The sequence below is a fragment of the Acartia tonsa genome, chromosome 3 (assembly GCF_053477335.1).
Source record: "Acartia tonsa isolate MP-2025a chromosome 3, ASM5347733v1, whole genome shotgun sequence".
Lineage (NCBI taxonomy): Eukaryota > Metazoa > Arthropoda > Copepoda > Calanoida > Acartiidae > Acartia > Acartia tonsa.
The window spans coordinates 30,077,544-30,092,643 of NC_137262.1; positions in this window are offsets into that span (position 1 = coordinate 30,077,544).

Consider the following 15,100-nt stretch of genomic DNA (forward strand, 5'->3'; position numbering starts at 1 on the left):
TCCCCTTTTATTTAAGTTGGCCTAAATCCCCTCACCTACCATGTAGGTTTATTTACCTAACTATAATAAACTTTAATCCACAATATCCTTGTTAGTTACCTTAAACCCCCTCTCAATGATATTTTTTATTTAAATAAATTTTGTAATAGTTATTTATTGCATTGATGATTACAATACAATACGATACATGATTTTTCAGTATGGCTTTGAACCGGTTCTATTCCTGCGGATATTAATTGGTTTCTGAGCCATACTGGAAACTCCTTTCTGATATCTTCAACAAACTGTTTAAAGGAACCCTGCAAGTAATACCACGATTTAATCGCTGAAAGACTGCCACAAGTAGATGAAGTACCCTAAATTTGAAGCCTTCAGCTTCAATAACAAAAAAGTTTCAAAATTACATTTTATCTACAAAATTTTGAAAGATTTCCATTGCTTATAAAAGAAATTTACGTCACCTAGACAAATCTTATAATCTTATCTTTGTCAGAATTTTAGGTTGCCGGTAACAGATTACTTTTTTACAATAAAATCACCACTTTTCATAGTCAAAATCTCTGGAAAAAAATCGGTTTAATTTGTGTTTGCAAGCTTAAAATCAAAGCAGAAACAAATGAAACTAAAATAAGCTCAGCTGTGATTGGTCCTTGAGCTGATACAGCCATCTGATTGGCTGGAAATACTACAGTACTCTCGGTACAACGTAAGTTAAATTTAATTTTTTTAATGATTTTAACTATAAAAATGGGTATTTTTATTTTAAAAATGTAGTTAGTTTCTGACAACTTAAATTTATGACAAAAATAAGCTTATAATTTTGTTTCTAGACGACGTAGTTCAATTTTAAAGTTTTTAACATAGGCAATGAAAATCTTTTAAAATTTTCATTGTCTTTAACTAGATATGTTGCAAAAGGGGTCAAATTAAGCTAGATGGGATATTATTGTTTAATCCTTTGCCTAAATATGTGTTTACCTTTCAAGCAAATGTGAGATTTTGGACTTCCTGTTTAACTGGACCACTCAACCCCAGGAAGGGAGGAGACATTGGGTTGTTTTTTGCACTAGTACCCAAACTTTTAAGATATTCGTATTCTTTGGCTTAACAACTTTGGGGACTTTAATTGAATTTTTATCAGTTCTTTGAGTTGAGTGTCCAAATGTTGCAACTATACATTGTAACCTACAGAAGTGTTAATTTTGGGTATCATCATTGGGGATGTACATTAATTTATGATCATTTTTTATCCCTTTAGATCTCTGACTCAACACTTTATGTTTTCGTAAAATTAGATTATTTTCCAGTATGGCTTCGAAACGGATTCACGCTGGATTAGAACAAACTCGCAGCCATACTGAAAAATCATGTATAGCATCATATTACATACAATTTTTTACGAATATTTAAATGTAAATACCAATTTTACATAGCCCGAGCCTTCGGCCAATCAGGGCTAACAAAACAGGTTTTAACCTTATAGTTTTTTTCATATCTGCGGAACTTATAAAAAGGTTGTTGTACAGATTTTTTATATATTTTTTATTATTTTATTTATAAATAAATTGCTAATATTTTCTTTAGCAAATGTTTTTCATAAATCGGAAAACCACAAAAATTTTAATGTTTTAGTATATTTTCTACGAGAGAAAGGTCAATATAACTAAGAATTTAATTATTACGATAATATTTCTTAAAAATTAGGTATTTTAAGAAGGATATTGCGCGTAACAATACTTTTATTCTATTTATATAATTTTAAGTAGCAATCCATAAGTCATGAAAATAGTTTCAAGGGTGGGTTGTGGTTATAGGGTGGTGGTTACAAAATAATTACGGATTAGTTTTTTAATCCACTCTTTATTTCATTCAACAATTTTAACACCTCTTTTGTGGTATTCAAATAAAACAACATATTTTTATTTTTTAAAAAACCTGCGAATATAATGTACGCTTTTGAATGGTAAAATATTTTGATGATAAATATATAAATACACAAGTATTAACATTACTTTTTATAAAAGATAGGCAAACGATTCTTAACTATTTTATTATTTAAATTTTACTTTAAATAATTTATACATTAGTAGTTGTTTTTTTAGGAACAGATGTAATTTAATTCTCTGAGAATGGGAATGGATGGTTAAAGGGGGAAGGAGAAATAGTTTAAATTGGATTAAAAGAGTTATATTTTTTAACCATGACAACTTTTTCAATAGAAACTTATTACAGAAATTTATCAAATAATATTCATGTCTTATTTCTATTGGACCGATAAGATTGTAATAAAGACGTACATACCTTAGTTAAAGTGTAGTTACGCTTGTTGGGGTTCAATGTTAGTTTAAAATGAAAATCCTGAATTTGATTGGTCTAAACAGCATTGGTCCCTTATTGGATTATAAATATAATCCTGTAATAATTGTAGAATAATTTTAATATTATTGTTATCCAAGTATGTAAGGTGAGAACTAAATAATTTTAACAGGAAAGTTTATTCTAGAATATTTTATTGACTTTTATTTACTAGTGGCTTCGCCCCTAGTATATAGTGGCTCTGTATTCTAAAGGACAGAATAGTTCTAGAAAAATAGCTTAAAACCATCCCAAGTCTTAAATCTGAAAATAAAAATAGCCTAAAAACCAGCACAGAGAACCCAATCAGTTCAGAAGATATTGAGATCTTAAGCTTCAGCAAAAAATCCTTACTACTTTATATAATAGGATAGCAGCTGAGCTACAAGCATTAGGAAGCTTTGTATTAGAGGAAAAGTGGAATGCTCTTTTTTAATAAAAGGTAGGGTACATGTGATTAAATCCTACTCAGAAGGTTCTTAAACACAAAATCTCATTCATTGGCCTTAAACTTTTGGTTAAACAAACCACCTTCAGTATCAATACTTTTCCTACAAAAATTTCAACTTACCGTCCATTGTCTTTTCCTTTGAGATCCATTAGATTAGAGCAACATTTCTTGGTTGGGTCACCTAAACTAAAATCAATAATAAGTTTGCGAGATCTTATACATATAGATCTTGAAAGTAAAATTATTGAGAGAAAAAAAGAATGAGAAAAAAATAAGAAAAATCTATGTGAAGGTAAAAATTTTTGCCCTATTTGTTAAAAAACCGGATTATGACAATTGTAAAATAATCCTTTTTCAATTTTATCCTTACATCATGAATTTGCCATTACCCTAGATTTTTTCATTAATTTACATCAAATTTTTCTTAAAAAATATAGATTTTTTCTGTGTGTTTGTACCAAACAATTTTATATCCTCTGGATCTACTTGTTTCTCCTTAACAGGAAGATTTTTTTATTGACCTCAAGAAGGTTTTTGACTATTTTGGTGGAGGGTAACTTCATCTTTTTAATAGAAATCACACCTTTGCCCTTTTTTATCTTGTATTTTTTATTTGTATATCTAAATTTTAAGTGGCTGGCTGCCTAACCCATTCCCTATCCGTCGCCTAATGTTTTGCTAGGGGCGCAGCAGATAGTATAAGGTTCAGGTAACATCTATCGAAGATAAGTATGACAAAAAGGAGGTTAAAACATGGAAATGAAAAAGATTTAGCAAAGTAAAGCATAGAAAAGATTTTGCAATCAATTTAGCAGGTAGGAATGTGTGAAACTGTTAGGGTTAGAAAAAACGAATGGCAGGCCATCTAAATTATTTTTTAAGGGCGGTGTCTACACCCCTCTAAACTCCCCTACCTCACTCCTCTGCTTGAAATTGGTTTATTGTCCCATACATGTTTATTAAATATTCCTATAAATTTTCTTTGGTTAGCATTTCACTTAATATAATAATATGATGTGTATATAATAGTTGATTTTAAGTTGTGAATGTTGATTTTAATCTTGATGAAAGCAACATAATAATATAAAGACATCAAATCTTCAGTCAGCCGTTAGAATTAAGAGTTTATACATTTGCGTGGATATTTTAGATTAGCTTATTTGTAAAATTTTATTAAACATTACATTTTACCCATATTTTTTAGGTTAAAATTTAAATTTATTAAAGGTTTTAGAGCTGTCGAATAAACAGTAAGACTTTGGTGAATCGGTGATAGGGTAGCTGCGCTGATAAAATAGTTTGAAATATGCTTTAAATACAAACTTTTAAACGATGATTTAAAAATTTTGGTTTTTTTTCAAAGTTACTCTTTAATATATTGATAAAAAGACCCCTCTCTTATTCTCTCTTTATTTATTGTGTTGCAGATATATTGGCTTAACAAGAAGATTTCGTATAAAAGATCATGAAATATGCTAAATAAATAGAATTCATTATGATAATAACTTAATTGACAATTTACCTTCACGATTTTCAAAAACAAAAGTTACTGCGACGGTTTTTTGCACACTCTGTTTTGTAGGAATAGGGAAAAAAGGTGTTGGAGTTGAATGCTGCATTAGTTTATTCAATTTTAAAATTGTAAAATTTGTATTGAACTAACCCCAGTTAAAGACAAGGGACAAGGATTCTGACAAAGTGAAAATTTCTCCGGAGCCTACTTCCTTCTCTTTCCCCTTCTTATTCACTTCACTTTAGTTACAGAACAAATCAAGCATTTCGCCAACATTACGCCACATTATGTCCAAATCTACAATTTCAAATGGAACTAAATTGCTCCATAAAGGCCCCTGTCCTAGTAAGAGACTAGTTATTATCTTTACTTTTAATCTTTAAATCTTCGATATTGAATAGAGACAGGGTGAGAGCAACTATAATATATGTTGAATAGAAGTAGTCAAGATCAAGAATAAAGTAGTAATGAAGATGGCAAAAATTTAAAGGCACTTTTATTTTTAATATTTTAAAGACGTTTAATCAAGAAACAGGATGTACATATATATGGTTGTCTATTTATACAAAAGGATCTCGCTAATCAGAAGACAGATATGGTTCTCCTATTCAGAGAGGCTTCTTTTATAGGCCTGGAGAAGGTTTATAACTATTATAGGGGAGGTTACCTAAAATCAAAAAACCACCGGACCTATGTAAATTCAATTTTCCAATTTTGTATTGGTTGTAGATTGGGTAACTTTGATAATGCAAGAAAACCTTTTAAGAGGTATAAACTCAGAAAAACATAAATTAACCTTTCCCCCAAATAGCTTTACGTTTGGGCTTATTTTAAGATTGCCAATATGCTCATGCATTATATGATCCAGTCAATTTAAATGTCCTCCATTCCTGGTTATTAGATAGATATTATTGTTACAGGTGATACCAATGGAAAGCTCCTAAGTCTGAACTTTTTTCCCGGTTCATTTACATTACAGCTAAATTTTATTCATTTATTTATACTTATACTTTATCTTCAAAAGGTTGTTTTTTTTCGTATTTATGTTAAAGTTTTAATAGTCGTAGGTTTCTAAATGATCTTCTAAAAGATGAATACTAAAAATTCTCTCAATAAATTAGTGTTATTGTAATAACACTTTATTTCTCCTTCCTTCTTATGAGCAATCAAAATTAAGACATTATCATAATTTTTAAAGGATTTTTTTACCATTAAATTTTTTTTAATAATAAAAAAAAACATATCAGAGATTTGGAAAAGATATTTTAAATTCAATTTTTGTTGTTGATATTTATCCCTGTAGAAATCTAGATGAAAATCTTTTTGTTGTCTAAGACGGATTAAATGATAATAGCTTTCTTATTGGTAGCAAAGCTTATCTATATAGGGGTATGTCCGTTCTTAGATCTGAAAGTACGGTGTAAGAGGATGATTTTGTCGTCCTTTTTGATTTTTAGTCCTAATTGGTTGTACTTTTCAAGAAATTTTCATATATGTCTTTGTTTTAAGCCTTACCCTATAGGGGCGAATCAACTAATCTACACTATAATAATACTATGAGTAGGTGTACTTTTGAAAATGTTTACTTGAAGCTATTTTAATTTTGAAATTTGACACGATGAATTTATCATATTGATTGAAACCTTTGTTTATATCACAATCTGATTTTATTTGTTTCGCTCTCATGGATATTATTGCCCCAGTTCAATCATAAAGTAAGACTTTCATTGGCCTATTGATGCATTATTGTATTAATTCTTAAGCAACAAGCTCAAAGATGATTTTATCCCAAGATAAAAACGCTTTCAAATAAAATTATGCTTTCCTTCATATTTTAAGAAAAGATGAAATTTATAAGAAATATATTATGTCCGCTACAATTGATATTTTATTGCCTTGTCTTTGAATTGAAGTTTTTAGAGTGGAACCTTTTTTTTGGGCCATTACATCGCCATTCATTTTATATTGACCGTCTGAAAAAGCAGTAATTAAAACAGTATTGTAAATTTGACCAATCCCTTATTTATAAACTAATTCCCTTATTTCAAGGTTTACTCTGTAAGTTTAAAATTGCACTAACAATCCTTTATCTACATAAATTGTGTTGTAAAAATAAACAAAGTTGAATCCTGAAATCTAATTGCATGGTATAATTATATACGGTTAGTAAATAACATCATTATAGGTACAATACCTGCTTAAATTGATTTTTATTTCTTCCATTGTCTGTTTATCTTTGTAAAGTCATTTTCGCTAATGGAGGAAACTTTATCAAGAGTCAACTCTTTGATTGCACTTTCTTTGTATTAAGGTCCTATCTTCAGTGTCTTTAATACCATGAATATGTCCTGTCAGACAGGAATATAAAGGAATAAGACAATGCCTGAATTAATGAACATCCCCTATGATGATACACAAGATTACCTCTTCTGATTACCTCAACTTAAGGAACCAACCAGTTAAAATTCAATAAAATCCTCAAAGTTGTTGAGACAACGAATAAGAAAACGTACTTACAAAACTTTGGGGACTATTGTAATAAACAGCCCAATGACCCCTCCCTTCTTGTCAGCATTACAGACATGCACGTGCACAGATATTATTAGCGATGCGTGCGCTTTGTGGTGTTAGGGGCATTTTCTTTTCCAAGGAAGATCTCATCTTGAACGCCTTTGATTATAACGTTTAGAATTTTACAAGAATACTAGAATAATCATTTTCTAACCTTAAGTAAACCCACCATGAGTGACTGTTTATGCTACAGGGTGTTTCAATAGAAACGTTATTTTTAATTTTTTAATTATGCATAGAAAATAAAACAATTATATAAAATGCTTTATATATTTAGAAAACCTATTCTTGGACATTTATGTTTCAAAAATTTAAAATTGATTTTTTCAACAAATTATGCCTTAAAAACCGGTTTTTCTAAAGACCTTATTTTTGAAGATTTATGGATTTATAGGTTGTGGAAAAAAGGCACACATTTTTAAAATTCAAATTGCGCGGCTTGTATTAATAGTAGAAAAACGTTATGCATACCGTTAGAATCATCATAAGCTCTAGTTTTTGGATATGTAAGTAAAATTCCTATGCTTCATATAGCATAGGAGCTAGGTGGTAAAATGTTCCAACTTACTTAAAACTTTTCAACATTTCTTACATTTTTTAACGTAGCTCCTAAACTACAAATAGCACAAAAATAGTATTTATATATCCAAAAACTAGAGCTTATGACAATTCTAACCATATGCATAACGTTTTTCTACTATTAATACAAGCCGCGCAATTTGAATTTTAAAAATATGTACCTTTTTTCCACAACCTATAAATCCATAAATCTTCAAAATAAGGCCCTTAGAAAAACCGGTTTTTAAGACATAATTTGTTGAAAAAATCAATTTTAAATTTTTGAAACATAAATGTCCCAGAATAGGTTTTCTAAATATATAAAGCATTTTATATAATTGTTTTATTTTCTATGCATAATTAAGAAATTAAAAATAACGTTTCTATTGAAACACCCTGTATATTAGATCCTGCTGTGAACATATTGTCCAAATTTCTCACATTTATTTATTCTTCAGGTAAAGTTTATTTGTCTAGGGAGGGGACTCAAACTTTTCACCACCTGGGTAATTTGTTTCACGCTGCGCCCGCATCTTGGCGTTAGCGTTGGCTTGCAAGTACAATTATATCCATAAGAAGCGTGTCAACAACCTTAATATAAAATAATCCTAAAATGTGTCTTCCATATTTAGTGACTATAATGTTTGAACAGTGGTTAATTCCAATTATGGATGAGCTTCTGAAGCAACTATATAGTAATGCTATTTTAAGATTGATCATAGAGTAGCTTTGCAACGTAAGTAAGTATGTAATCATGAACTGCTTTTGAGCCAAAGCATTCTTCCTTTTTTCTGATATCTTACATTGACAATATTAAAGAATTTCTTATTAAGGTATAAATTATGCATATACAAATCTAAATTTCATAAAAAAGGAAGAATATATTTTTGTGCATTTTCCTAGAATTAGTTCTACTTTGGGTAAAATTTTCAGACAACCATATAATAATGATCATGCATTTTCCTATTTGATTTGAAACCAATATATTCAGCCCCCAACGCTTCTTATATTAAAAGAATAGGAAATAAAGCTTTCTTGAAAATTGAAGAAAATAAGACACACATACCCAATTAGCTTCATTAATATGTACTAGTGACTGCGCCAATAGCATCAAAGGAATCTGTATTAAAAGGGGCAAGTAAGAAGGTTAAAACGTTTTGACAGTTAAATTAATGAACTAACTAATCAAAATTCAATAAAAGTCCCCAAAGTCAACGAAATAAAAAACCTTATAATAAAATTTTAGGGACCAGTAAAATAATCAGCCAAATGTCCCCTCCCTCCTTAGAGCTAGTCGTACGGGGTAGAGGGGGGTGTCTAAATCTAAATTAAAACAATAAGACAATGGCAAAAAGGTGTGCAAAATTGAGTGGCAATTATGCCATACCAACTTGCACATTCCAGTATAATCTGCTATTACTTTCAATTTATCAGATTAACTTATATTTATAAACACAAGGGTTTACAAAACGAACATTCTTTACAAACGTTTGACAATTTGTTAAAAAATCTAAATTTTTGTTCTACTTAATTAATTGCAATTAAAACAAAATCCCTTGACTAAGACTTAAGTTCTACTTTTGTATTTTAACATTTTCAATTAAACTTGTTTTCTTTGATTTCTTGCAATTATTTTGCGTGCATATGGTTTAAAAAACAAAAAGTGAATACAGAGTAATTAGCAAAAGACTTATTATTCTTGCATTAGGAATAGCATAAAGCTTGCCCTTTAGCACGAAAAGCTTGTCTGAAAAGCATATTACCGGATTTTAGTATAATAGACAATACACAATTTAGTGATTTTACGTTTTTAGAAGTTTTTGTGTTGCTTTAGTTCTCAAAAACTATCAAACTATCGTAAGATATTGTATAGTGATCAATAATTATATTGGGGAGTAATGTTATCTACGTTCATTTGTTGTATATTGCCATATTAAATGAAGATCTTAGGTGGCAATGTGTTTCTTATAAAATAAAGCTAAATTGATTGTATTTGAGTGCCTTACTTATCTGTGTGAGGTTTATTAGTTTCAGAAGTAAAGGGATAGGTCATGTGAAGTCAGATTGATCTTTACCACAAGATTTTTTAGATTGTGCATTTATCACATTTGTCCTACTTAATGAAGCACTTAGTCATAATAGTAAGATTATGAGAAATACCTTGGCCCATAATCTGGCACATTTTTAAGTTGAATGACATAAAAGTAAATTGAAATAATAAGAACATTTATCATTTCCTCTGCCGGCCCCTGTCCCTGCGGGACTTATTCCTGGGTTGATAAACTGTACCAAATGTAAACTTACCTAACATAACATAAAGTAAAACACAATCACATGAAAAACTAGCAGACACCCCCCCCCCCCTCCCCCTCCTTATTTTCAATTTATTTCAAAGAAAGGGGGATAGTGGTTTCTGTTCTCGACTTTGCTTCGACAGATGATCTGTATTTCCCTGAAGTGTATATAGAAATGTGAGGTATATGGACCAATTTTAGGTGTAATCCTTCCAATATCAAGCATTGGTATTTATTGGTTTGTCTTTCTCTCCTCTTTTCTTTCTTTCTCTCTATCTCTCTCTCTCTCTCTCTCTCTCTCTCTCTCTTTCTCCTTCTGCCTCTAATAAGATAAAGGGAGGAAAAGGGTAATAGTTGTTACATTTATATTGGTATTTCACATCTCAATATAAGAAAAATAATATGACCTTTAAGCAGGGAGGGAGGTGACATTGGAGGACTGATAATTGACTTTAAAACCTTGGGGTTTTATTTTTTGTGTTCAAACTTTTCCATTCATAATTTAATTCATAGCATTCATAATAAGTGCAATTTTCATTAATTTATCTTACATTGTCATATCCCTTAAAAACCCTGTCTTCTAGTTTGTGCCAGACATTGTAAAATCTTCTAATTAAGATTTTTGTCCATAAAGTTCAATAAACAGGCAAAGTTCGAGTCTATACCACGTTAAAGATGTTAAATTAGTTCTTAATGTTTCACATTATTGTATTGAAATATGCCTTGGTTCATTTAAAATTAAGATTAAAAGGTCATGAAAATAGATGATTTGATTTTGGTATATCACACAGTCTTTTGTAATAGATGCTGTACAATTGGATGTCAAGAAAAAAGAAAAAAAGTCAGGAAAGAATCCATTTTGTTTAGACCTTTAAAAAAATCAAATTAAACCTTCCTAACAGCTAGAATGAAACATGCCTAATCATTTCATAAGTAAGTTTGATTGTTTAGTTGTGGAAACACATTTACCTACTTACATGTGTCGTGTACCAGGGGTGTAAAAACATTAGGGGATAATAAAGAAGACTGCAAATTTCAATTTTAGAGGGGTGTCGACACCCCTCTATACCCCCTTACCCAACACCACTGATTACTAAACACATAGTCATTTGATTTCAGAAAAAAATGTCGAGGTTTCGTGATTATTCCTTATAGGAGCTGATTTAAAAAAAATTGTTTTTAAACTTTTTCCTAGTCATAGTTTTAAAGCAGAAATAAGAACAATGTGTGTTATGTTATTATTAACTGTGCGAATGTAAATTTTAATAGGTTAATTTAATAAATAATTTTGTCAGAAATGTAGATTATATGCGGGTATGCTAACTGCTTGTAAATGCCAGGGACTTAAATTTTACAACATTCAAAATTCTTCGATCCTTTCTCTTTTCATTGATAGGACACTCCGCAATTTTGTAAATAATTACATTTGGTTTTAGGGACAAAATTTGTTTCGATTAAGGGTTTACTTAATTTTCGATAAGATAAAGATATATTTTCTTTCTTACGAAGGTATTAAAATTTTTTTGGTCGTCAGATGGATTTTTAGACCGAAAGACAGATAAACAGATTTACTCATAGAGAAAAAATATACATAAACAGACACACATTCTTAGACATACTATTTTAATACTTGAATTGCTAGATAAAAAAAACATTATGAGCAATTCTTTTATGGTTGTTACATCCTTGAATTAAATAAGACTGAATAAAAAGGACTTCTAGAGTGTCTTTTTGGTCATTTTCCCGTATAAACAAAATTTACTCATATATGAAGAATTTAATGTTTAATTACAATCGATTATGACTGGGCAAATTTCTTTGCTAAAGCTTTATTAATTGCAAATTTACTACACCTTAAAGATTTATTATGAATTTGTATGTGCTATAAAAAAGTATTCTTAGCATGCCTTTTACATTAAAGATAGATATTTTCTTTTGGTAGGATACTGACTGAGACCTTTACTTGAATTTAAGGTAATTTCTTAATGTTTAGATATAAATTTACTGAAATATATTTTGATCTATCTGAAATTTTTTGTAATAGGACAAAGTAACTCAAAAATCAGCCATGTGACGTCATAAAAATGAGAGATTCTCCATCTCTTTTTTTAGGGGTTTTCTTTCCCAATGCTGCTCTCATCTCCCTTATTTTTATGGCGTCACATGGCTGATTTTTGAGTCACTTTGTCTCAATATTTTTTTTTTTGTTAACGTAACATCTATGAAAAATGCTTAAAGCTTCTGAATATTTTTGTTATTTTACTGCTTATCAACATAATAGTCCTTGTTTTCAGTATATACACAGTTAAAAGAAGCAAACAAGGATAACTACATTTAAAATGAGACTTAAAAGTGAACAAAATCAGAAGGAAATTTGTCTTTTTTTCAATTTAAGATTGTTGGATAATATATTAAATTGTAGAGAAGATGTGCTTCTATAAGATATTTTGTTATGATAAGAAAAAATAATTTGAGCAATAAATTAACCTCTGTTCAATCTTCTTTCATTACTTTATGGCTATGTTGTAAAAATGGATGTAGAAAATATTATATGGATATTATGATATTATCGTCGTCACTTTTGCTTGCTAACATGAAACTCGTTTATTAGTCATTCGTTCATCTAGTAGGAGGGGAGAAAATTGGGTAAAGGGGGTTGTTTAGTCCGCTACAAGTTTCACCTTGCCTATTGGAGAACATGAAAATCTAGCTGGTGTAAGATCCAAGTAATAATATATCCATTGCATTGTTGTAAATTTTATCCAAAAACTCTTACACTCAAACTATTGATCACCATTTTTAAATCTTTAAAAATCTTCTTAAAAAATATGCAATTTTCATAGGTAGCTGTTTTGTTACAAAATATTATAAAAATCAGAAAAACGATATTATGCAATTTAAAATAATTCGAAATATATTGTAAATTTGCTGTTGACTTTTAAAAATCTTTTCTATAAATTTTATTCCTCTCTACTATACATACATGTATCAATATCTTCAATTTATTTTAATTTCATTTATCAGTGTTTGGCAGTCACAGATGCTTCCAGCCGTGAGCTTTACAGATGAATTACCACCGGCCAAGCTGCTTACTTAAGACACCCAACAAATCCCCATCGCAGCCACCAAATAACAATACAGCATAAGCCATCCGCTACAACACTTAGCCGAAGCCTTCCTTAGCTTAGCCACCGTTAGTTACAGCAACCCCAAGTCTAAGTCACCCTCAGCCGCAGCCCTCCAACCAAGGACGTTCCAGCTTTTTTGGGGGGAGGGGGTGAGATTTTTTATTTGAGTAGGGTAAACTAAAAAATTTGTGAGTGGGGGAAACACTTTACCCCCCCCCCTGGACGTCCCAGCCTCCAACCTTCGCCGAAACCGCAAAATATGAATTTCGCAAAGTTGGATCCCAAAACCAAATTTTTTAAATTGAGATTTTTAAAGAAAGTTTATTTTAGTTTTTTTTTAAATTTTGAGGAGGGATAATTTTTTTTCTATGGGCGATTTCTCTTTGGAGGGTAGTGGTACCCTCCCCCCAAATAGTTATAAACCTTCAAGGGACCTATGTAAGCTACCCTGATAAGGAGAACCCGATCGGTTCAGCGGTTAGCAAGATCCTTTAGTACAAACAAACAAACAAACAAAAAGACAGACATCGTTCTACTTTGTATTACTAATATAGATTGGTTTTGATAAATACGAAATTCTTACTAATTTTATCCATTTATGATCATATATCAATCGCAATAATTTATCACAGTAATATTAAACAAAAAATAAAACAAATCATTTTATTGCTTTTTCCCTGTTTAAAAGACATTTTACATACTCTATGTATATCATGATTAAAATATATTTTTACTCCATTGTCCTATCCTTGTTTATCTAATATTACTACACTATATCATAATGCATTTGATAAATAGTGCATTCAAATAGATTAATGGCCAAGTCTCCCCTTTCTATCTTTTTATATCGTATATTTGTGGTATTCGGCAACCGTGAGCCATGCCTATGGCACCCCTGATCTAGGGTTCGGTGGAGGGTCAATGGCCCTCCCCCGAGTCCTGGGGAAGGGGTCTAGCGACCCCCTCCCTCTGCTTAAAATTAATGATTGAATCTGTCATGTTTATTATGGTTAACTGTATTCTTAATTCTCCCCCACCCTTTTCAGGGATGGGGGATCATTATTGCCCAAACTGACCATTGTATATGTATTATGATGCTTTTATGTTATGATTATTTATTCCTATCCATGTAATTATTGTTTGTTGTATATAGCTTTAGTATCTTTTAAACCTTCAATAAAGTGACAACTGAAATAGATGTTGATCATTATCTAGTGAATGCTAGAGAAGCGTAGCTTCTCTATAGTAAGGTGTCCACGTCTGTTACACTGCCGTAATCTAATTGAACTCCGGTGTCTGCCATTTATCCTCGGCGGATACCACAACTTTGGTGACAGCTGTGTGAGATTACGGCGAACCACAAGTGTAGAGCAGACGCGCATCTGAGGCTAAGGTACTCCCAGCAGTGAATCTGGCAAAACTGACGCAAGCAACCTGAATTACCCACCCTGGACAGCAAAGTTTAACTCTGCATCCGGCAGTTGTGGAAGCGAGACAGCGAAATTTGACGAATAACCGCGAGCAGCGCTGATATCTAACGGAGAATTGAGCGCTCAAAGGGCTGAAACAGGCCTGCGGACCGGCTGAAACAAGCCAAATAAGTGTAAACGGCTGGAAATAGGCCAACTTTACTGCAAGAAATAGCAGGATCCGAACCAGTGGCGCTAGCAGGACGGGACATTCCCTGCCGCCATCAGCCGGATTTGGATCAGCGGCGCTAGCAGGACGGGACATTCCCTGCCGCCGATAGGCTGAAACATGCCACATAGCTGCAAGCTGCGAGCTAACATACGAGTGTAGTGCACCAGAACAGAGAAAAACTACGTCAACTCCAAGTATCCTGAGAGGCTACAACGCAGCCACCCATCTAGAAAAACAGATATTATGTTACATTGCAGGGATTACCACCCTGGTGTGATGGCTAAACAATAGATTTATGAGCAAAGCTTGGCAAACAAATTGTTGTGTTGTGATAAATCTAAGAATAGAACAGGCTTGGATTTATTGTGTATTGTGATAACAGCTAAAAATAGAACAGAGTTGGTAAACAAATCTGTTATGCAATTGTGATAAGGACAAAAATAGAAGCTAGATGTAATATAATAAAGACCCTGATATACAATCAAAACATCTCAAGCCCACAGCACAACAACAATACACCCCTTATTCCAAGGGAAAGGGAGGAGCCCCTCTCCATTGAAGGCAAATACAATCAGGGTGATATAATAGA